Source organism: Lissotriton helveticus, chromosome 4_1, assembly GCF_964261635.1.
Source record: "Lissotriton helveticus chromosome 4_1, aLisHel1.1, whole genome shotgun sequence".
Classification (NCBI taxonomy): domain Eukaryota; kingdom Metazoa; phylum Chordata; class Amphibia; order Caudata; family Salamandridae; genus Lissotriton; species Lissotriton helveticus.
The window spans coordinates 762,158,964-762,182,408 of NC_136063.1; positions in this window are offsets into that span (position 1 = coordinate 762,158,964).

Consider the following 23,445-nt stretch of genomic DNA (forward strand, 5'->3'; position numbering starts at 1 on the left):
GGCAATGACCTGCGCTGGGGAGTCTCTCAAATATTGAAGTATTTTTTCCCTTCTACTCTTCACACGCAGGCCATTGACATTCCAGGATAGGTATCGGATCAACGACATCTTACTTTCTTGCACCTCTCACGTGATTCCATTCTTTCCTGAAGAAGGAACTTAGAGATCCAGAATAATCCCAATCTGGCTTCGGGGAACAATTTAGGATACCCTGTATTGGCACTGGCATTTGAGGAGTTTTTTTTTTTATTTTCACCCCCACCAACCCCCCGTGACCCCCCTCCCCCCACCTCCATATACTAGCCTGATGTATGGCCAGTTTTACGCCCTCTAACTGCTCCCTCTCCTCTCCTATTCCCCCAACCAATGCTTTGTCGGTATAGGCTAACCATGGTTTTCTGTGTCTGTAAATCACTTTAAGTGTCTAACGCATGTTCACCCCTCTTTTCCTTCCTTCTTCTTCCCCATTTTTTAATTTTTCTATTTTTTTTAGAAAAGAGTTTTCCTTCCATGCTTTATTTCTGGGGGTTTTTTTCATGTTATATTTACTTTCTGGTTTTTTTTTTTCCCCGTTTAAATCCTTATTTCCAAAGTAAACCGTTTTGGGTATTAGATTAAACTGCTTCGCACAGGCGTCATAGGGAAAGTGTATAATAGGATACTATCTCAATCTTGGATTTTATCCCTATTTAACTTCCCCCCCCCCCCCGAGAAAAGTCCTTAATAGACTCCAACATTTCATCAGCCTCGAAGGGGGTTCTAAGGTTATGCATCTTATTATTGAACATAACTCTTAAAAAAGCAGGGAATCTCATATGTACCGTGGCTCCCAGTCCACTAAATTTCTCCATCCTCTTGCCCAATTCTCATTGCCTATCCAGTGTAGTCTTGGATAGGTCCGAACGAATCTCAAACTGAAAGTCCGAGTTCAAGGGTTTCAAGGACTTAGCTTTCAGGGCCAAATTTAGGATCTTTTCTTTGATAGAATAAGTAAAAAAATTGACAAGTATCTTTCTTGGCCTCTCCCTCCCAGGGTTCAAACGGAAAGGGTCCCTAAGAATCCTTTGTATATCTTTTTCCAGGGAGTCCGTGGACTCCTCTAAGTTTAGGGTGTCCTTTAGTAGTGCCACCACAAAAGCCTTCTTTCCCTTCTGGGATCTTCAAGAGCCGAAGGTTATTCCTCCGCGAATAATTTTCTAGAGACTCCACTCTCTCACGAACTGCGTCCCCTTCCCTTCGCAGTGTTTGGATTTGTAACTCAGCTGATCCCAGGCTTGCCTTGAGTGCATCTACTGATCCTTCCAATATCTCCGTTCTATCATTGAGCCGATCCACCTTCCTCTCGAGGACATCACATGCGGCCCTTATTTCTGATTGATTCTCTGCCGAGACCAAGAACCCTGTTCTGATCTCCTCCCTCATTGATGTAAGAAGGGACTCAATAGAAGGTCCTGCATGGCTATCCCCTCCGGTCGTAGTTGCATGAGCAGATATGGCAAGGACCTGTGCGGGGGGCTCAGAAGTTGGTATAGGGGTTTGCACAATTCCCTCCTCGAGTTGGGTCGTGGTGGCTGTGTTGGCTGTATTGGCTGTATTAGCCGACATGGGAGAAATAGAGACCGGCAGAACGACCTCCTGTCCTCCATTAATACTAGAACCCGGCAATTTTACGAGTGGAACCGACATTGCTTCTGTGCCGAGCTGATCCAAGGAGATGTTACTATGGATATTCAATACCTGTGGCAGCACTTTGAAAAATGACCGTAAAGACGCAGTAATGCGTGTATCACTATTCTCCCTGTGCCCTTTTTTTTGCACCTACTGTTAAAGGGTTATTAGGAACTTTCGCTGCTGCTTCTACCCTCTTCCCTTTTCCTTTTCCTTGAGTAAAATAAGATGCTTGGCTTAGCTTGTGCTTCTTAAACCACTCTAGGGCTCGCTCCGGGCCAACCTCAGCCTCTACAGCACCAGCAGAACTGGAAATGGACTGCCGGCTGTTTTTGCCTTTCCCCCGCTTGGATTTCTTGGTCATATGCTTCCTCCCATGTATCCTGTTCTCAGTCTGTGAATCAGGCTGACAGGCACCCCCTTCTGCTCACAAATCATCACTCTATCCCTATCGGCCCCCCCCACTCTCACCGCATCTGCTGGCTGATTTTCCCTCCAAGCCTCTTGCGCTCGATTCACTGCCTTCGCCGCCTTCAAACACCTCCAGTATCGACGAGACCTCGGTTAGCTCAGAATGGAAAAGTGAGCGGGGAGCTTCGGCTAACGTTCCACCGCTTATACTGCTTGTGCTGCCGCCGCCAACTACCCCCCGGAGGAGTCCCCGGGCAGCCGCGTTGTGGCCGCGCCTCAACTCCACGGCTGCTAGTTTCCAACGTAGCAGATGGGTGCGGAGCCGTTGCTGTCCCACTTCATCACCGATGCACATTCCGTATAAAGGTGGGGAGACACCATTTTACACTTTTTCCGGGGGCTTGTATATTGCAATTCAGCTCGATACCGATACCGACCAAAACTTCATTTTCCTCGCTGCATAGGGATGAAGGAGAAGGAGCTCCTGCGAGGACGAGCGCTACCGCCTAACTCGCGGGGAACATGTTTTCCTCCGACCTTCAGATGTTCACATGTTCAAAGACTGTCCAGCTATAGCGAGCTTCTGGGAGGAAGTGAAAGTCTCCCTGGATTCTATTCTTAAAAACTCGTTGAACATTACACTCCCTTTAATTATGTTTGGTATTAACAACAAAATCCCTGGTCAAGCAAGATCTTTCCTTTTTTACGCTATCCTTCTGGCAAGGAGACAAATTTGTATGTTCTGGGTCGATTCAGCGGCCCCAACACATCCTGTTTGGCTAACATCTCTTTATCATGTCTCCAGGGTGGACATGGCCAGATCATGTTGCAAACAAAAAGTAGCCTTCTGGGAATTGTTGGTACAGTGGAGTTAGGATTTCCATTTTTTTTTTTCCCCCGGGTCCTATGATTATGCCTTACTGCTCCACGGACCTCTGGTTTGGGTTCCCCTTCAGAACAATTGTGGTCTAAGAGGTGGAAAAACACCTTAATGGATTCATCTAGCTAGCCCTGAAAAAAGTCAGAAACTTCTTCCGCCACTAAGATACATTTGTCTTGCAGCGATTGAGACGAGCTCAAGGATCCAAGGGTGTATCCCTATGCAGGCAAGAAAAGGTGGCTGGGGTTCCCCACACTCACAGGCTAAGGCAAATGACAGGGAAAAAAAACATGCAACATAACGTTTGCCATAGCATTTTTGTTGTGATGTTGTTCATAAATCTCTCACTCTGATGTCTTCTGTTTCACACTAAGTCTTTATTCTTTTCCATTTCAGTCACATGCTCCTCATTTCTTTCTCACCTGTCTGTTCATATTCCCACACATGCTTAACTTTCTTTTGCTACTATCCACCTTGTGTAGCGCCCTCTCTCTCTCTTCAGTCACTTCTCTTGATCCCTTCTCTCTCTCTTTCTTCCTCCCTTCCACCTTCTCCTCTTCATCCCTATCAGGAAGATTAACCTGGGTGAGAGATGTGTGATACTCCCACAGCATATTAGCTAGTCCTGGTTTCTCAGTTGCCACAGAACCATGGGTTTTTACATTATAGGAATGAATGCTGACAGAGCTCAACTCTGTCTGTGAACTGGTTCACCTCAATCTAGGTCTGCGCTAGGGCTCACTGCTGTCTACAATGGAGCTCAGTCTTTCCAGACTCACAGTGGTATGTATGCTAGAACTCAGCTCAAGATCAATAAAGAAATTACCTATGGGTACACAGTCTCTGCTGTAGCTTTGCATGGGTTCACCACTATGTATGCAAGAACTTCGCGGCATTTATACTGGAGCTCAGCTCTATCTGCAGAGGAGTGAGTTAACTCTACAATATGATAAGGTATGTTTGTGGCGGAACTCTACTCTCTCTGAATACCCAAGAGTCTACTTTTCTCTGTGGTATTTATGTCTTCTAAGTGTTTAGCCTGTATCCAGACGAACAACCAACTTCCTCTCCTTAATAAAACAGGCGCTCAAATGAGCTACTTGAAACCGAGTAGACTTCATTCTTCTGAATGGTGATTTTGTAATTGACTTTGCGCAGCAAGAGTTTGGACACACGGAAGCACAGTATATCTGCGAAAATGGGGCTGTCAGGGCGCACATCAGTGCATCCTAGAAGCCAATAAAAAGCCACAAAGTGCAACAGGAGCCGGCTCCTCAGTACTATCCTAGCTTCTTATAGTCCTGTGCTTCCAGTCGGATCAACAGGGCCACTGGAAATGTGCAATTATGCGGCTGCTGTGTTTTTCACAGAATTATGCTTTGCCGCATTTGCCACATAATCCATCATCTGTTGCTTAATCTTCAGATTAAAAAAAAAAGTTTCTTCCTCAATTGGTTTAAAAGTTAGTAAAAACCCAGCTACATGTGTGTTGCTGATTTGCGGAAGTCCCTTTACAAAGGTTGACTGCTCACCTTTCTACTGCTTATTGCTATATTTAGGTGTCCAGAAAGTGTTAACAAATGTAAAAATGATAAATCAAAAAAATTATACTATTCCAAAATCTGCTGTATTACGCCACATAATTTGCCTTTTCCTTGCCGCATAATTTAGGTAACCCAGCTGCATATTTTGGCCCTCCCATGATGCATAAATCCAGCGGCCATGCCTATCAAGAAGCTGAGAGGGGTATTAGGTGGGTCTTCCCCTTTTCAATCCTGCCCTTGCTGCTCCAACTGGTTCCTCATTGGGAGTCATGGCTTGCTAGTTCCTACACCCAACACCTGATTCCTGCTTTGCTGCTGCAATGGAGCCTTTAAGAAATCGAAAGATTTATCAAGGCTTTATGCCGCACTTACACAAAGGTCCTGATTAAAAGGGCAGTGCTAAATTCCAATCCCTGTACAGGGATTGGAATTACGAGCTGTGTAATAATGATCACACCCTGGGAGTTTTCCCCTGATAAATTCTGGCAGGTCAAGCCTCCAAAATATATCTTTGGTAAGTTAAATATCGATTCTGCATGTTATGCCTTATTTTAGAGGGCATAACACTCCTGGGGGCCCCTTCAGCACTGTACCCTGGCCTGAGAGCTCCTGACAGACTCTGCAGGGGGGCCCTCTCAAGTTTTATTTCACCACTGGATATTGCATCTTTTAAATTTCGACTCCCCGTGGTATTGGATTTTAAAAGGTGCAATAATAATCACCTTCCCAGCCGGGCACTCGTAATGAGTGCAAAAGTCACCCAAACTGATACAAATTTTGAAAGTGAATTTACTGTAAAAGATACAAAAAAATGAATTTTATTAGAACACATAGCACATTGTGCTGTTCAGAGCCACTATTCATCAAGGGGCAGATCCATGGGTGATATTTGGGCGTTCCAGTGCAACCAGTCTTGGTGTTTGTTGCGCAGCCCTATTTAATACAATTCTTAGACTGGGCTTTACTTAAAAAAATGGCCGCTCCTTGAGGCAGGCACAAAGTTTATTTTAACACATTGCATGTTTACTGCACTGCACACAAGACATCCAATAAAGGAAATGTTTTAAAGTTTGTCCAGGTTCAGTTTCTTTGTACTATCAGGGCTCTCATTCAGTATGAATCCTAATCTATTCTTACACCAAGGAGAGAGAGAAGGGTAAAGAGAGCTTGTTCAACTTCTCAAACAATAATTATAATAACACAAATGAGCGAGTTGACTACCGACTCAATTACTTTAGGAAGGATGGATTTCTCATAGTTCTTAAGGCAAAAGGGTCTTGGAACTCACATTGTTTTTAGTGTTTTTAAAGAACCCTCACTCACCCACCTAGTTGATGACATTCTTCATCATTGGGTTCCCACGTTGGTCACCGAATGCTTCTAGGGTGTGCTACGATGTCTGAATACAGCGTAGCTGGTTTTTGTTGTGATTGTGACAGTTTGTGTGATAGTGAATGGTGATATTAAAATTGGCTCAGGTACTCCAACTGCAACTAGTGATTTTAATGCTGGGGGTACTGGTCAACTTTGAAAAGCAGTGGTGGATACTTGTGGGACATAAGTTGATCCTACTTATCCTCAATGTGGTCATCATGCTTCACCATCCATCTAAGTGCCTCTAAGGGTCAATTTGGCTTTCGTCGGTATCAAGAGATCAAACATGCATGCACGCTACGTCAAGCAAAAGGAGGCTTTGTACTTACAAGCCAATTCGGTACACAGACAGTCATCACTAGCGACTAATCCTATCAAAACAAAATTATGAGAACCACAACCTAGAAATCATACATGCATGCATGCATGTTTGATCTCTAGGTCCTGACAAAAGCCACATTGTTCCTTAGAGGTACTTATACAGATGGGCAAAAAGCGTTGACCACATTTTGGATAAGTGAGATCAACTTATGTCCCACAGGTACCCCCCAAAGTTGACTAGGACCACCAGCACTAAAATCACTAGTTGAGGAAGGAGTACATGAGCCATTTTCAGTATCACTGTTCACCATCGCAAGCACAAGCACTGTGACAATCATAACAAAAACCAGCTCTGCTGTAATCCGGCATCGTAGCACACCCTGGAAGCACTCAGTGACCAGGGTGGGAACTCAATGATGAGGCATGTCACCAACTAGGTGGTTGCGTGAGGGTTCTTTAAAAACACCCTGTGGGTTCCAAGGCACTTGATTACGCTAAATTCTGCTCCTTCCCTTCCCTACTAAATTCAGGACAGATGGTCTTTTATTGCCTGCTAAAAGTGTTGAGGGGAGTAAAACGATTCAAGATTATACCTTCACTTTAGTCATGCTTTTAAAGGACCACAGACTCCGAATTCCAGTTTGTGAATTTATTATAAGGCCAAAATTAATTGAATATAAACACACCTCAATATCAGAGTATATAGGTACATAAAAACCAATACAGAGCCGAGTCTAGGAATATAATTCATTCAGTACAAAAATCATAAAGTGATGAACTCCAAAATTAAAATGCAACAAAGAATAGAAGCTGAGTCCAATTCTCTTTCCATTTGAGAGGAAACAAAGGTATCTTTCCCTACTCTGCTCTACATGAAAATCCTAGCTATTCGCCGATATCCTATCCCAAAGGTGTCAGCACGTGTTGACTTCCTAAGAAGTACTAATCTCAAATGGGTCTGATAGCTTAAAGCTTTGGAGCTCATTCTAAGATGCTCCTTCTCCTCCAAAAATAAGCAGAAGTCTCCCAAATCTATCCCTGCACATCATACAAAAAGGCAATGTTCAACCCACAATACGTCACAAGATAAACTTTTCCATTTGCAACATGTTTCAGTAAGTTTCCACAGAAGCTTTAATTAATTTGGTTCTTCATCCAGTGGCCTTGGTTCGCAGATAGGCCAAACACAAAAGGCATCCTCCTTTTTCGCCTTCCAGCCTTCTTCAAAGACATTCCGGGTATCTCCTTAAATCTAAGAATAACGAGGTCGAATTCCTGCCGCTGCAGTAGGATGAGAACACACTGTCTTCGAGCACAAAAAGGATTAATTTAATTATACTTCTTAAGCAACCAAGGAGAAACGAAACTCAAAACAAGCTGCAGTTTGGGCCAATAATTCAGGCAACTTAAACTAAACACAAATGACATTGCACGAGTAGTATTTCATCCTGCACATTATACATACAGGAATTATGGGTTTCTTTAATACAAACAAAGTCTTACTTAATTGTGTACACTACATTTCAATGCTAATATAACTTTGAATAAATGCATATTAATAATAATGAAACACTGCAAACGACAAAAATACATGTAAGTGCATTTAAACCATGAGTATAGTGCACCCATACGATTTTGAGTGCTGTAAGTGCTCTATCAGTTCCCCCTCTTATGACTAGTGTCATAACACCAATATTCTACCCTCTCACAGTTTTCTCCTTGTAGAAAAGCCCGACTTATACAGAAGTTGTAGCTTGCCATCCCTGCCATGACTGTCCTGCAGTCGTTCCAACTGCTGCTCTAATTTTTTCAAAGAATTTTCATTATGACATGACCTCTGCCATTTGTGAGCCTTGATGGCTCCCAATAATACTATTATACAAATGACAACTATTATGATAGGTTTCAAGATGTATCCCATTATTCCTTGTCCCAGGCTTCCAAACCAGCTCCCAACCTTTCCAAATCCCTTACCAATTTGTTCCCAAAGTCCCTCGGCAACCAGATCACGTAAATGTTGATGTATCTCTGAAATGTTACTAATGTGTATCTCCTTATATCACGACTATTGTCAGGAATATAAGTACAGCACTGTTGAACTTTCAATAATTTTCAGACTCCTCCGACTTTCGCTAATAACACATCTAATGCAAAACAATTTTGAAGAGCCATAGCCCTTATCGAAACTATCTCCCCATCAACGAGTAATAAGATTTGGGCTGTATTCACAGAGAGCTCATCCACTAGCATTGCCAATTTTCACATTTTCACATCATTTAAAATCACACCCAAGCTAGGTATCATAGCGCCAAATACATCCCCAACAATGTCTCCCGCACTTACACCACGTTTTTCTCCATGAGATATTTTCCCTTCCAAAGGCCATAAATCATCCACATGGAAGATTTTAGGAAATACCACAGCCAAATAACAAGTACCATACCAATTTCACATAAGCACTTTTTCCACACACAAAATACACATTTGGCACTATGGTTAATTTATCCAATAGCGCTTTCCTTATTGATTCTTCAATTAAGAAAATGTGATCACAATCACTCTCACCCACAAATATCTCGTCATAATTCATAATATGGTGAAGGGTGTCTAATGCACAGTTTCCCTTTTTGCTGGAAATCTAAAGCTATTGGACAGGACTTCTCTTTGCCTTATGATCTAATTCTTCCTGGGTCTAAATAAAGTCTACCTATGCCGATCTTCTATCTGATCTACAAACTTCATCTCAATGTCAGATAATATACAGGTCAGATTGTGTCTATGGGCATAAGATGTATCTAAAGTAATAGTAGGCACAAAATACATCCTCTGTACCGCATTATAGTAATCATATTTATTCAAGTACTTAAGAACTGGAACTTCTGAGAGTACCACATCATAATTGGAGAAGAAGTACTCAAAATGTGCCTAACGATAAAACATGCTCAACAACACACTACATGTGATGCCATACGCCAATGGTAAATGATGGTATCGAATGCCTTCTTCTACTGATGCTGGTAGCTGCATACACACATAGCAGTCTTTCACTTCCATTGTATCAACATCTCATATAACAAACGAGCATATGCATTCAACGTGAAATCACCCTTTGACAAATCTACTTGTAACATTCGACTAGTTTCCCTGATCATATCTTTATCTTTTGCGGATTCACCCTCTTCTACATCTGACGCAGGTGGGGTAAGTGTCACCTGTTCCCCAATCTTTTCAGCATTGTGAGACCCAACCAAAGATGTAACAATCGCCACAGTTATAACAATAAGCACCACAACAATAAGGGTACCAATTATGCACTTCTGCTTGCGTCCTGAGTTTCCAGACTCCATTTTGAACCACTGTTTGGATTTCTTGAGGCACAAACGAAATCAACAAAGTGTCTTTTTTTCTTTTCTTTGCCTTATCCTTTTATTTACAATGTCTTTTTATTTTCTGTTTTCCATTTGATTATTGCAATTTTCAGTCCAATAATACTAACCTATTGAAGAGCTGTAGTCAGCACCAGCCCTCAATTGATCTTCTATTGAAAGTCCCTAATTTACATCTTCTTCCACTTGGGCCTAGGTTATCTTCTTTCTAAAGGCTAATAAGTTCTTCTTTTACAGTTCAAGCTTCATCGTTAATGATATTAGATCCAATCATAGCAAGAACAAACTGCAGAATTTCTGCACGAATCTCTCCCATTTCCTGTGCGATGGGCTGTCGACCAAAGGTGGGGAAAGCAACCTGGTTAAGGATCAGAAATCGCAAACCACTCAGCCTTGGTGGATCAGGAACTGTCAGTTAGAATTCCGAAAGCATCAACTCCAGGGACCAGCAACTGAATATCAATTGTCCATGTGCTCTCTCCGTGACTCACTGTACTGGTCCCCAGCCTCCCGGATCTCTCCGGTCTCTGCATCTCTGCATCTGCAGCCAGGTATGTCCACTCAAGAGATGCGTACTTTTGAGACGGTACCCTCTCTCTTCTGGATTGTCTTAGACCATCCAGTCTCTATTCGGTTTCACTTTGATCTGATTCAGATGTTTCAGGAATCGGAGCGAGATTTTTCTCAGATGCAAGCCTTATATTCAAGCCTCTCTTTTCTTGCTGGCCAAATCTCTGCTTCTGCACCTGCTCTCCTCTCTTCCTCTCAATCTGATCCTTCTTCAATAGGCTGTTTACTCTGATCTGGTTCAAAGTTCACTTCTGTAATCTCATCTATTTCAGAATCTGAACTCAACTCTGGAGCAGCTTGTTCTCTTCTCCCTTGCTCAGTTGATTGCCCAGCCTCGCCAGGAGTTCTTTCAAGTTGCCCTGTTCCTTCCTTTACTGTTGCATTTTCAATTGCACTTCTCGGAATAGGGGAAGCTGTTTCCTCCACAGGCTCTGCAGCTCGGCGGTTATGTGAAGCGTGGATCCAGTTTGGCAATCCTCCACACTTCACCGCTGTACTTGTGACCAAAATCCCCTGGTATGGACCTCACTAGCGAGCATCAAGGCAGCTCCTCCTCACGTGCTTTCGGACAAGCACCCAGTCACCAGGGTTATGGTAATGCAACAGGTCTCTCGAGGTGGATGCAGACGCAGCCTCGACCTGGCGGGACACAGAATTAACCACATCAGACAGTCCCCAACAATAATCCAAAACCAAATCATCTGTGATGTTTATCAAAGCTGTAGTTGGCACCGTAGGCAATCGCATAGCTCTTCCCATCAATATCTCATGGGGAGAAAGCCCTGTCCTATCAGGAGTGCTGCGCAGACTCATCAATACCAATGGCAGCGCGTCTGGCCATTTCAAAGAAGTTGACGAACAAACCGTTGATACCCTCATCTTGATTGTGCCAGTTATCTGCTCCACAAGATCAGATGCCTCAGGCCTGTAGCTACAGTGCAATCTTTGATCAATTTTCAAAGCTGTACACAAGAATTTCATGATTTCGTTATGGAAGTGTGTTCCTCTATCTGTCTCCACTGATGTTGGAAATCCGAAACGCGGGATCAGTTCCCTTAATAGCAGTTTTGCCACTGTGAGACTGTTACATCGTCTAGTTGGATATGCCTCAACTCAACGTGAAAAGATACACACCACCACCAAAACATATCTCAGCCTATTGCACCTCAGCTTCTCGATAAAATCCAATTGTATCCTATTAAAAGGACCTCCTGATCTTCCAGTGTGACTCATAGTAACCACAGTTCTCTTTCCAACATTCATTTATTGACATGTAACACACCTGTGACACACTGCTTCAGCACACACACGAAATCGAGGGTTAAACCAAGTTTGCCTGAACACTCTCTCCATGGCATCTCTCCTAAGATGAACTGCTCCATGAATCTGCCTTGCCATTGGGTTCAATAAACAGTAAGGTAGTACTGCTCTGTCATCTGTCGACACCCAAATGCCATCTTCCCTCTTTTCACAGCATGCTCTAACCCATGATGCAGCTTCCTCCTCTGGGACCTCATCCTGCAGCCGTTTCACCTCATCCCAAGTATCGGCTAAAGCTAACATCATGCTGAGCTCGGTCTCTTCAATGCTCTCTCCTATATACTCTCCATTGAAAACACAAGCATGTATAGCACAAAACAGAATTACTTCGTCAGCGTAGTAATTTTCTTTTGTGACAAAGTCCTCTCCCTTTCCATGGGCTGCACATTTTACTACTGCAATTTCCTTAGGTTTCTGCAAGACGTCCAATAATTGGCACAAAAATTCTCCATTACGGATTCGGGATCCTGAGGACATCAAAAATCCCCTCGGTGACCATAACTGCCCGAAACCATGAACCACTCCAAACCCATATTGACTGTCCGTATAGATAGTTACTCGGACTCCATTTGAGATGGTACAAGCACGTATCAGAGCCATAATCTCGAACACCTGAGCAGATTATACTCTTTTCAAACAGGCAGCTTCCACAACCCCCAAGATGGTGTACACAGCAAACGCTGCTCTCAAACACCCTTCATTGTCTCTTAAGCATGAACCATCAACAAAAAGGATCAAATCAGATTCAGGCAGAGGTTCGTCAACAATGTCAGGTCTGGGTTTGGTTGATAGCTCAGTAACATCTAGGCAGTCATGCTCTTCACAATCCTCTCCTTTCTCTTGTGGAAGAGGCATCAATGTGGCGGGATTCAAGATGGCACAGCATTTCAAAGTGACATTTTCAGAAGCCAATATAACCTGCTCATACTTTGTAAGTCTGTTATTCGTTAAATACTGTGTCTTGGTTCTTGTCATTACCAGCTCTACTGAATGTGGCACATAAACAATAAGGGGATGACCCATCACTATGCTTTCACATCTCGCAATGCTGACACCTGTTGCAGCAACGGATTTGAGACATCTGGGCAAAGCAGAAGCTACCGGATCTAATGTAGCTGAAAAGTAAGCCACTGGTATACGGGCACCTCCATGTGTCTGTACAAGGAGCGCTAACGCACATCCCTCCTTCTCACAGCAGAAAAGCAAAAACGCTTTGTTGTAATCTGGCATTCCCAGAACTGGAGCGTGACATAGGCTCTCTCTCAGCTCGTGGAAGGCTCTCAAACAATTGTCATCCCATGGTACCGGATCACTAATGTCCTCCCGAGTCAACCTCAATAGTGGCTTTGCTTGCAACGAAAAATTTGGGATCCACTGTCGACAATAGCCGACCATTCCCAAAAACATGCAGATTTCTTTCTGTGTTTTCGGAGTTCTCATTTGCAGAATCGTCTTTATGCGATCTGGTGACACCCTTCTAAAATCATTAGTGAATGCTGCCAAATCACCCCTGCTCCATGGCACATGTACATACTCCCCATTTTGTACTTCTCTCAGAGGGAATTTTCCTACTTGTCCTGTCCCTCCACCCGGAGACGGAGTATCTCCTATCACTTTCTTGGCGCATTTCTTTTTGGCCCACCTCTCTTCCACTTTGTCTAATTCTCTCCACGCTCGCATCCCTATCACCAATTCTCTAATTTGTGCCTTTAATCCTGTTGTTCGTTTTCTTCCAATTCTTTATCAGTATAGTTCAATCTGCAGATTCCCTGCATTATTTTGGCCTTGGTCAAATCCATCTCATACCTTCGTGCCAACTGTGACAATGCTTCATGAGCTCGCTTTGCCTTTCTAGTAACATCCTTAGCTACAAATAAAAGCTCACTTGGGTCATATGTTTCAATTCTGTCCAAAGGCAGGTTCCCTTTTATCACCTCATCCATTTCTGCTTTTAATCTTACCACATCTAACAAATTGTGCCTTTATTGCCACTTGTAAAATTCTCTGACCTCTTTAACTTCCTGATTCCTCCCTGTCACAACTGTGTGTTCTCCATGGACTACCACTCTCCTCCATTCTCAAAACTGGGTGACTTTCTCTCTCACAACTTTGACTTCTCCAATGGTTACCCACACACAAATTCTGTGGTTCGAACAGTACCCTAGGTGCTTCTCGTCTCATCTAAACAAAACAACCTCAAGTGAAACCACTTGACCTTATGCGCACTGTTGCACTTCCTGCTGGAGAGCTACTAGTTAATTTCTTGATTTAAACAATAATAAGTCTTATTGTATCATTAATTTCATGTACACAGACATTAAACAGTTAAATCATCAGTTTTTTACTTTTTTCATTTTCCAAACTTAGAATTAAACATCACATTCAGTTGGAAATTTCATTGAATTACAATTTTTCATTTGTTTTTGCACATATACATTTCATGCTTTTCTTGATGCCCTATGCATTTCGGGCCCCTAGGCCCTTCCTCAGGGGCTGTATCTGAAATGGAACAGAGATATTCATACTATTCAATTTAATCCTTCAACGTATCAATGAATGCAGTCTAAAAAAAATTTTTAAACATGGTGACAAGGTGTTAGTCAATGTAAACACTTGCTGTGAGTTTATTTAACAAACATGAAGTGCTAATAAATGTTCAATAACAATAGGAGAGGTAGGGAGAATGAGGCACTCTCTTAGTCCCCGGTTAGTCATACAAAAACAAGAAAAGAGAGGTCAGATCAAACACTTGATCAGTCTAAGCGTAAACTCTACAGACCACAGTTCAAGGAGTCAACAGAAGATTAGATTATCACATCCGATTTGGGTGATAAAGAAAGCCCTCACACACTGACCTAGTCAGTGTCATGCTTCATCATCGGGCCCCACCGACAGAGGCCGAATGCCTCTGCGGTGTGCTACGACGCCAGAAATACTGCGGAGCAGGTTTTTGTGTGTGGAGGGCGTGCTCTTGTTTACAGTGAAATATTAAAAGTGCCTAAAAGAAGGGTATCGAAAAAATATATTTAATAAATGATCCCTGAGGCACAAAATAAGGAGTATTACGTGTCTGTATTTATATGCCAAGGTTCAAGGTTGGTAAAATACAGAATATACTCAATTCATTCCAGTCAACATGTTTCAGCCATAAGGGTGGTATATTACCGTGGCATTCATCAGGACTATACCCCGGCGGTATGGGCTCTCTTATTTTGTGCCTCAGGGATCATTTATTAAATATATTTTTTCGATACCCTTCTTTTAGGCACTTTTAATATTTCACTGTAAACAAGAGCACGCCCTCCACACACAAAAACCTGCTCTGCAGTCTTTCTGGCGTCGTAGCACACCGCAGAGGCATTCGGCCTCTGTCGGTGGGGCCCGATGATGAAGCATGACACTGACTAGGTCAGTGTGTGAGTGCTAATAAATGTCTCATTCCCATTTCCTCTCTCCGTATCATTGACTCCCTCACACGTAGAAGCCACATTCTAATGTCTGACCTAGAGTTTGCCAAAGTTCCTGTTCGTCTTGGTCCCGACCCACTGTCCATTCTTAATGGATCAGCTGTAGCTGGCAGTGGAGTACCAGCTTCCACTGGTATCTGAGCCAGACCCGTTCCACTCATTGTAAGACTCCCTCCAGATAAAGTCTCTTCTCCTTCTCCTGTCTGCTGTTGATTTCCACCTGTTCTCTCTCTAGGATTATATATCGAAACCACAGGTCCAATGGTAACTGGTACCGTAAGAGATTCTGGTAATTGCATTGTCCATGCATTCTCTCCTGGCTCAGGATCTGTGTACCCTATCCCTCCAGATCCTCCCGGAATTCTTGTTCCCACTGATATCCTTCCTCTTACTCCCGTTGTCTGCTCCTCTGAACTGGTTTGTCCCACTCCTAAAGTTTCCTCTGTTTGCTGCGTCTTCTCAGTCTCCAACCTAGAGGCATAAGGTGGAGGACGCTCTGCTAGCAGTCTTCCAATAAAACTGTCATCTGTATCACTTTCCTCTTCTGACTTAGCCTTTCTTCCAGACCCTCCTTCCAGCAACCAAAATGGACACAATTGTTCTCCCTCTACAGTGTCTACTCTCCATCTGTTCAGCTGTGCATCCCACCTGGCATCCTGATATGCCTTCATTGAGTTCTTCATTCTTCCCTGTGAAGCTTCTCTTCTCTTTGATATAGCTGCTCTCATCCATGCATCTAATGATTCAAATTGTGGTGGTCTGGGCGGAGGTTTCAGAGTAGACATCACTCCTCTCACCTGGTACAGCACCTCCATACGAAATGACCCATAACGAGAGAAAGCCAATTCTGCCTCTTTCTCTGTAATTTTATGCCAATTTTGAAGCCAGACTATGGTATGGAGTCCCACATTTGTTGCCATATAATGTGCCGGGGTATCCTCTGGTAGAGCTTCTTCTCCTACCTGAGTCACCACCCCTGTGTCACCTCTACACAAATCTCGCAACACCTTCAAACATCTCATAGTGTAAATCAATCAACTGCAACCCAAGTTTCACTGTTCAACTTCGGACGAACTTCCACCAATCCCAGCGCGGCATTACACCAACCGACCTATCTCAGCGCGGAGCGCACTGATGTCACTGCTTCATCTTTGCAGCGGCTCACCTTCCTATACAATTTCACCCCGTACACTCGCTCACACATTAGTACTAACCAGTAAGTGCATATCCAAAAGCTATTGAAGCAAGTACCTGCTCCTAACGCGGTCACAATAACTTACAGTTACATAAAACAAGGAAATGTCAGTCAGCTAAAAGATCGATAGAACATTCTTACACTAACATTCATCCGCTGTGACCCCCGATCTGCGTCGGTCACTCAATCGCAGTAGTCCACCCCAAGTACCTGAGGCTTTCTACCCGTGACGTACTCCTGCATTCACACAAGTTCCCTGTCACAAGTGAATCGCCAATAGCGCTTCACGACACCCACAGTATTGATCAGACAATTATAAATACAAAACTATCCCGGGATCTTGGATTTCTCTCGAGTCCGCTCACCAAACTTCCTGTACCGCACGTGTCCGGACAAGTAAACAGATAAACCCGCAATCACTCAACTTGCATTCCAACTTCGCAACACATCACACAATTAATTCATTACCGTAATCTAACACACACACAGTTTCATACTCACGCTACCACTGTTTCAGCCACACCATCAACGTCCCCCGACTTCCATCAGTCTTCGCCATCATCTACTCAGTGTCCAAAGCCTGATTATCTTTCCGATCCTACTCCTAATTTCCCTTTGCTCCCCTTACTTTAATATGCAAACCATCCTCTGCTACCATTTGATTAGACAAAATGTTGCTCCTTGCCTTCCTTATTAAATTCAGGACAGATGGTCTTTTATTGCCTGCTAAAAGTGTTGAGGGGAGTAAAACAATCCAAGATTATACCTTCACTTTAGTCATGCTTTTAAAGGACCACAGACTCCGAATTCCAGTTTGTGAATTTATTATAAGGCTAAAAATATTTGAATATAAACACACCACAATATCAGAGTATACAGGTACGTAAAAATCAATACAGAGCCGAGTCTATGAATATAATTAATTCAGCACAAAAGGCATAAAGTGATGAACTCCAAAATTAAAATGCAACAATGAATAGAAGCTGAGTCCTATTCTCTTTTAATTTGAGAGGAAATAAAGGTATCTTTCCCTACTCTGCTCTACATGAAAATCCTACCTTTTCCCCGATATCCTATCCCAAAGGTGTCAGCACGCGTTGACTTCCTAAGAAGTACTCACGTCAAATGGGTCCGATAGCTTAAAGCTTTGGAGCTCGTTCTAAGATGCTCCTTCTCCTCCGAAATTAAGAAGAAGTCTTCCGATTCTATCAATGCACATCATACAAAAAGGCAATGTTCAACCCACAATACATCACAAGATAAACTTTTCTATTTGCAACATCTTTCAGTAAGTTTCCACAGAAGCTTTAATTAATGTGTTTCTTCTTTCAGTGGCCTTGATTCGCAGATAGGACAAACACAAAAGGTGGCCTCCCTTTTCGCCTTCCAGCCTTCTTCAAAGACATTCCGGGTATCTCCTTAAATCTAAGAATAACAAGGTCGAATTCCTGCACCTGCAGAAGGATGAGAACACACTGTCTTCGAGCACAAAAAGGATTAATTTAATTATAATTCTTGAGCAACCATGGAGAAACTAAACTCAAAACAACCTGCAGTTTGAGCCTATAATTCAAGCAACTTAAACTAAATACAAATTACATTGCACGAGTAGTATTTTATCCTGCACATTATACATACAGGAATTATTGGTTTCTTTAATTCAAAGTACTACTTAATTGTGTACACTATAGTTCAATGCTAATGTAACTTTGAATAAATGCATCTTAATAATCATGAAACAGTGTAAACGACAAAAATACATGTAAGTGCGTTTAAACCATGAGTATAGTGCACCCTTACAATTTAGAGTGCTGTAAGCGCTCTATCACTCTTTTGCCTTACGAATTATGAGAAATCCATCATTCCAGCTGTAATTGAGTAGGCAGTCAACTCGTTCTTTTGTGCTATTACAAAACCTAAGCTAGACATCACACTAAGGTATGTGCATTGCGCTAGGCAGCCTAATTGCGCACCAGTAGATGTGAAGAGATCACCAGCATGCCATATTTATTAAATATGGCTTTGCACTGCATTCTCCCCCTAATGCAATACAGTGCAGTAATTTTGGTTCCTGTATTGCCCTACAATTTTGCAAATGTGCCTCAAACTGTCTTTAAGTACAGCAGGTGCAATTTTGCACCATGCGGTGATTAATTCTGAGGTAATTTTAGCAGGAGTGATCTTAGTGCCTGATTTTTTGATAATCCAATAAAAAGGTGCATTAAAAAGATTTTTGACTGGAGTATTCGAAAAACTTACATCGAGGAGGCAACTACTATCATATGTGTTTAGTGTAAAAATTGTCATTTACTCAGAAAGGACACATAGGGAGTTTGTCCATTTGTTTTTGGCACTGTGTGGATGGAATGACACCATGACCCACTAATGTGTCATCTTAGGTTGAAGACTCCATCAAAATCAAGAATGCACTTGTGGAAGTAGCTAAAGGACAAAATCAATACCATATCAATGTAACCGCATGATGTAGAGGAAGTAAAAAACAGGTTTCAAACCTTAAAATACTAGGGGGCATATTACCAACAACTAGCGATATTTATCGCTAAATGGGCTTAACGAGTATTTTTTTAACCCCAAGCATCGCCGAATATTATCGCAGAGATAACGTGCTATTAGCAACGTTTATCTCTAAAGCGATAAATTATCCGGCATTAGCGGCGAAATGCGTGAATATCGCCGGTAATCCAGCGATATTCACGCATTATCGCTAATGAGGACTTAGCCATAATATCCAACTCCCATTGGATATAATGGCTAAGAACTGGTCGATATCGTCCGCCTTGGTAATATGCCCCTAGGTATGTATGCATGCAAGTCCCCAAGCACCAAAGGCCTTCAATTGTAGATCCTCCGTTGAGCATTAAGCTGCCGTCCGCTGACAAGGTCACTCTGCAGTATCAGCCAGGATCCGGCTTGAATTCACAAGGATATCAATTCAATTCGCTAAAGACCACACCAGCAATCACCAGAAAGGACAATGCTTTCATTCTGGAAAACACACGGGACATGATTGTACACAACATTGTCCTGCCCAATCAACAAGGATCTATTTTATTGCTTGCTTCATTCGCTCTCAGCTGTTAATAGGACACCACACAGTCCTGAAGACGACCCCCATGATGTTTCTCCAATAACACGTACATCCTGGATCAAAACTTCAAAGCACGATAGTATCATGTCCAGAGCCACTACACCCTTGAAATCAATGTGAATAATAACACAGGGTCTAGTTTGTAACAATTTGACGGATAATCTCAGCAACGTCTTTGTGTCATTTGATTTTTGTAACAGTTACGTGTTGTACATATATATATATATATATTCACTGAAAAAAACATAGGTTTTACACACATTATAGTTAGGAAGTAGCATTTACAAAACCTATGAAATTCACTGAAAAAACCACAGGTTTGACACCAGTTGTAGTTAGCTGGAAATTTTAGTGATATAAAACCAATGAAATTCCACGTTATAGTTAGTTGGACTCACTATAACTTGCGCGTGTAATGCACTGCTGATGACGTCACATATTACATCACTCATGACATGGTCAGTGACATCACTCATGACATCACTGATGACACCATCCAGTGAATGTGTGTCTTTCTGAAAAATAAATATTAGTGAGTAATGTTTAAATATTTAAACATATGTATTAATGTTTCACTTTGTGTATAAGTGGCTGCATGGGTTGGTGAGTAGCTACATGTTTCTCTGCACCAGGGAGACGTTCCATGGGTGGAAAGTGGGTGTTCCCATGCATACACCCATAGATTTGAGATAATTCGCAGATTTGCCATTACTGGTAGACATGGAAATGCATCAAAAGGCTATGCCTCCCCAGGTGAGGCATAACGAGGAGAAATATATTTATTTATTCTTATTACTTCCATTTCTGTGGGTGCTGCAAGAAAGCGAGATATGCCTCACAGGATTGTTTTTGTGCAGGATGGTGTACCTTTCTGCACCAAAATAATCCTGCTTACAACTCAGGCACCCGTATACCATGGTCAAAGGGTGCCTGCTTTGGTGCTAGGCAGCCCTTTGTGTGCCAACACTGAGAAAGGGCATGACTGTGCCATATATTAAGTATGGTGTATTCCTGCCCTTTCCTTATCATACAGCTCAGCAAGGTGTCTTGCTGCACTGCGTGATACCTTAATAAATATGCTCCTATGATTTTAATACTCCAAATCCCGTAAAGGTCAGCAACACCATCAGAGAGTTGTGTGGCAGAACATACATGCATCAATGTAAATATGTGTAACAAAGTTCATCAGTCATTCTTCACATTGCTAATGATTCTTAGACAAGTCAACTTTTTAACAATCATATGTTCTTCCCTTTCAACACTCATATCTTGGATTCCTCAGACCTCGAGATCTTCGTTCATGTCTTCCTCTCCAACCATTTTGAGGATGGCCATAATTTTTCTTCCACACAGCTTGAGATCGAGCTGGGGTTGACAACCACCACTAGTCGCTATGCTTTTATGCTTGTAAAGTGTAATGGGGCAACCCAGTGTCCCTCAGAACCTGGGTGAAATTGATAATTGCTATAAAAGGTTCTGTTGGGTATAACAATCGCTTAGCGTTTAAGCAAGAACTAATCGTTGGAAATTCTTTTCAAAGTTCAAAGATAGTTAAATATCATGGATCACCCAGAGACACACCAAAATAAAAACACAATGTATTGATTCAAGACTTTATATATCCATTGATTGCTGCATGGACTATAAGGCTGTTGTACCATGGTTTTAGAGGACAAAAGTAATAGTAATAACAAAGTGACAACACATATAATGTGGCAGTGCAACATATATATATATATATATATATATATATATATATATATATATATATTCACTGAAAAAACCATAGGTTATAAACCATATATAGTTAGGAATTAGCATTTAAAAAACCTTACTTTACTCACACAAAACCATTGAAATTCCATATATAGTTAGTTGTACTAACTATATATCGCGCACCCGCAATCCACTGCTGATCATGTCACATATTACATCATTCATGACATGGTCAGTGACATCACTGATGACATCACTGATGACATCTCAAATGACATCACTGATGACATCTCAAATGACATCACTGAAGACATCTCATTTGACATTACTGATCACATCACTGATGACATCATTCATGTGATAATACGATGAACCTCTTCAGACTCTAATATAACCTTAGATACACTCAGTGTAAACACAGACTCACAGATTGTCACTCATCCATGAAGTTACACACACACCTAGTCAGTCATGCAAACAATCAATCCCACCTCCATTTCCTTAACTATACAGTTAAACACACCTTACTTATTCAAACATATACTAAAACATATTTACTCACTTATACAATCCTGGATACAAGTTCACAATGATCCATACAGCCACTCACACATTCACTGGCTCTTATGCACAGTTATTTATATATGTCAACTCTCACATGTACTGTATTTTACATATGTACTTACTTTGACATGTAGCACTGAGATATCTATTCACTCACCAATACAGTCATGCACACAGTCAACCGCCCATACAGCTGTTTCCACATGCACTTTTGAACTCATACATCAATGCAGAGAGTCATACACCTCCCAGCCACCCATACACACTCTCAGTCTCCCATACAAATACTTGGGCAACCAATCAATAACCCATATAGTTAATCATATAGCTACTGATCAACACATGCAGCAGTTTACAGAACAACAGACATAATGATGCACAAATTAAGACAGTTTAGTCACTAACCCATGCACTCAGTGAGACACATTTAATCACTCACTCATACAGTCAGTCACGCACCTACTAAATCCTTCGTCCAGACACTTATACATCCACTCATTCTTCAATATGTAAGACATATTTTAACTTTACAGAAACATACAGTCACTGGATGTTGTCATCAGTGATGTCATCAGTGATGTCATTTGAGATGTCATCAGTGATGTCATCAGTGATGTCATTTGAGATGTCATCAGTGATGTCATCAGTGATGTCACTGACCATGTCATGAATGATGTAATATGTGACATGATCAGCAGTGGATTGCGGGTGCGCGATATATAGTTAGTACAACTAACTATATATGGAATTTCAATGGTTTTGTGTGAGTAAAGTAAGGTTTTTTAAATGCTAATTCCTAACTATATATGGTTTATAACCTATGGTTTTTTCAGTGAATTTTCAAGGTTTTGTAAATGCTAATTCCTAACTATATATGGTCTATAACCTATGGTTTTTTCAGTGAATATATATATATATATATATATATATATATATATATATATATATTACCTACTGGCGGTCGCCAGTAGGTATATATAGTTAGGATTTTTTCCCTATGGGATTTTTGAAAATTCTATGTCTAATAACTTTGGCGTTTGTGGACGGAATTGGCTGAAATTTTCAGCAAAATGGAACATTTTGTTTCTGAGCAGCCACTGGAAATTTGGGGGGAGTTGGTCCAGGGGGGGCCGAGAAAAAAGGGGGGTCCCAAAACGTGTTTTTAACATTGAGTTTTCCATAGGGCGGTTAGCCTCATTTTTAGCCTGAACGGCTGAATGGATTTGCACGAAACTTGGCAAATTTGTAGGGACTGGTAGCCCGATGTGCCTTTTGTAGGTCTCAATATATGTGCTCCAGTGGATTTTGAGAAATTAACGTTCAAAAAAAGATATATATCTAGAGCCGCGCCTGGAGCGCTCCCACGTACGCGTACAGGGGAGCGCTCCAGGCGCGCCACGCGATCTGCGCACGGCAAGCTGATTGGTTCTCGGGTGTCTATAAACATTCGAAACAGTCCGCAGCGGCCGCCATCTTGTGTCTCGGTAGGATTGAGACACAAGAGGTGGCAAAAATCAAAGGGGGAAATGAGCAAGAGGGAGCAGGGTACACACCCCCTGACCCCCTAGGTTTCATGTGGGGGCCATAAAAGGCTCCCGCGGGTGAAAAAAATAAATTAAAAAAAAATCGATTTTCGCGGGGGTGAGCGCCCGGTACGCGCACCGGGGAGCGTACGGGGGAGCGTACCATGGAGATTAAAAATGACAGACTTTTAAAAAAATAAAGCTTCTTTTTAAAAATTGGAGGTAGTTCTGAAAAGAACTTTTTTTTTCATTTTGTTGTTTTATATATATTTTTTTTTTGTTTTTTTTGTTTTATATTTTTTTAGACTTTTTAAAACAATTTTATATTTTTTTTGTATTTTTTTCAAGGGAAAAACAAAAACAAGGATTCCAAAACTGCTCAACAGGAGCAAAAAAA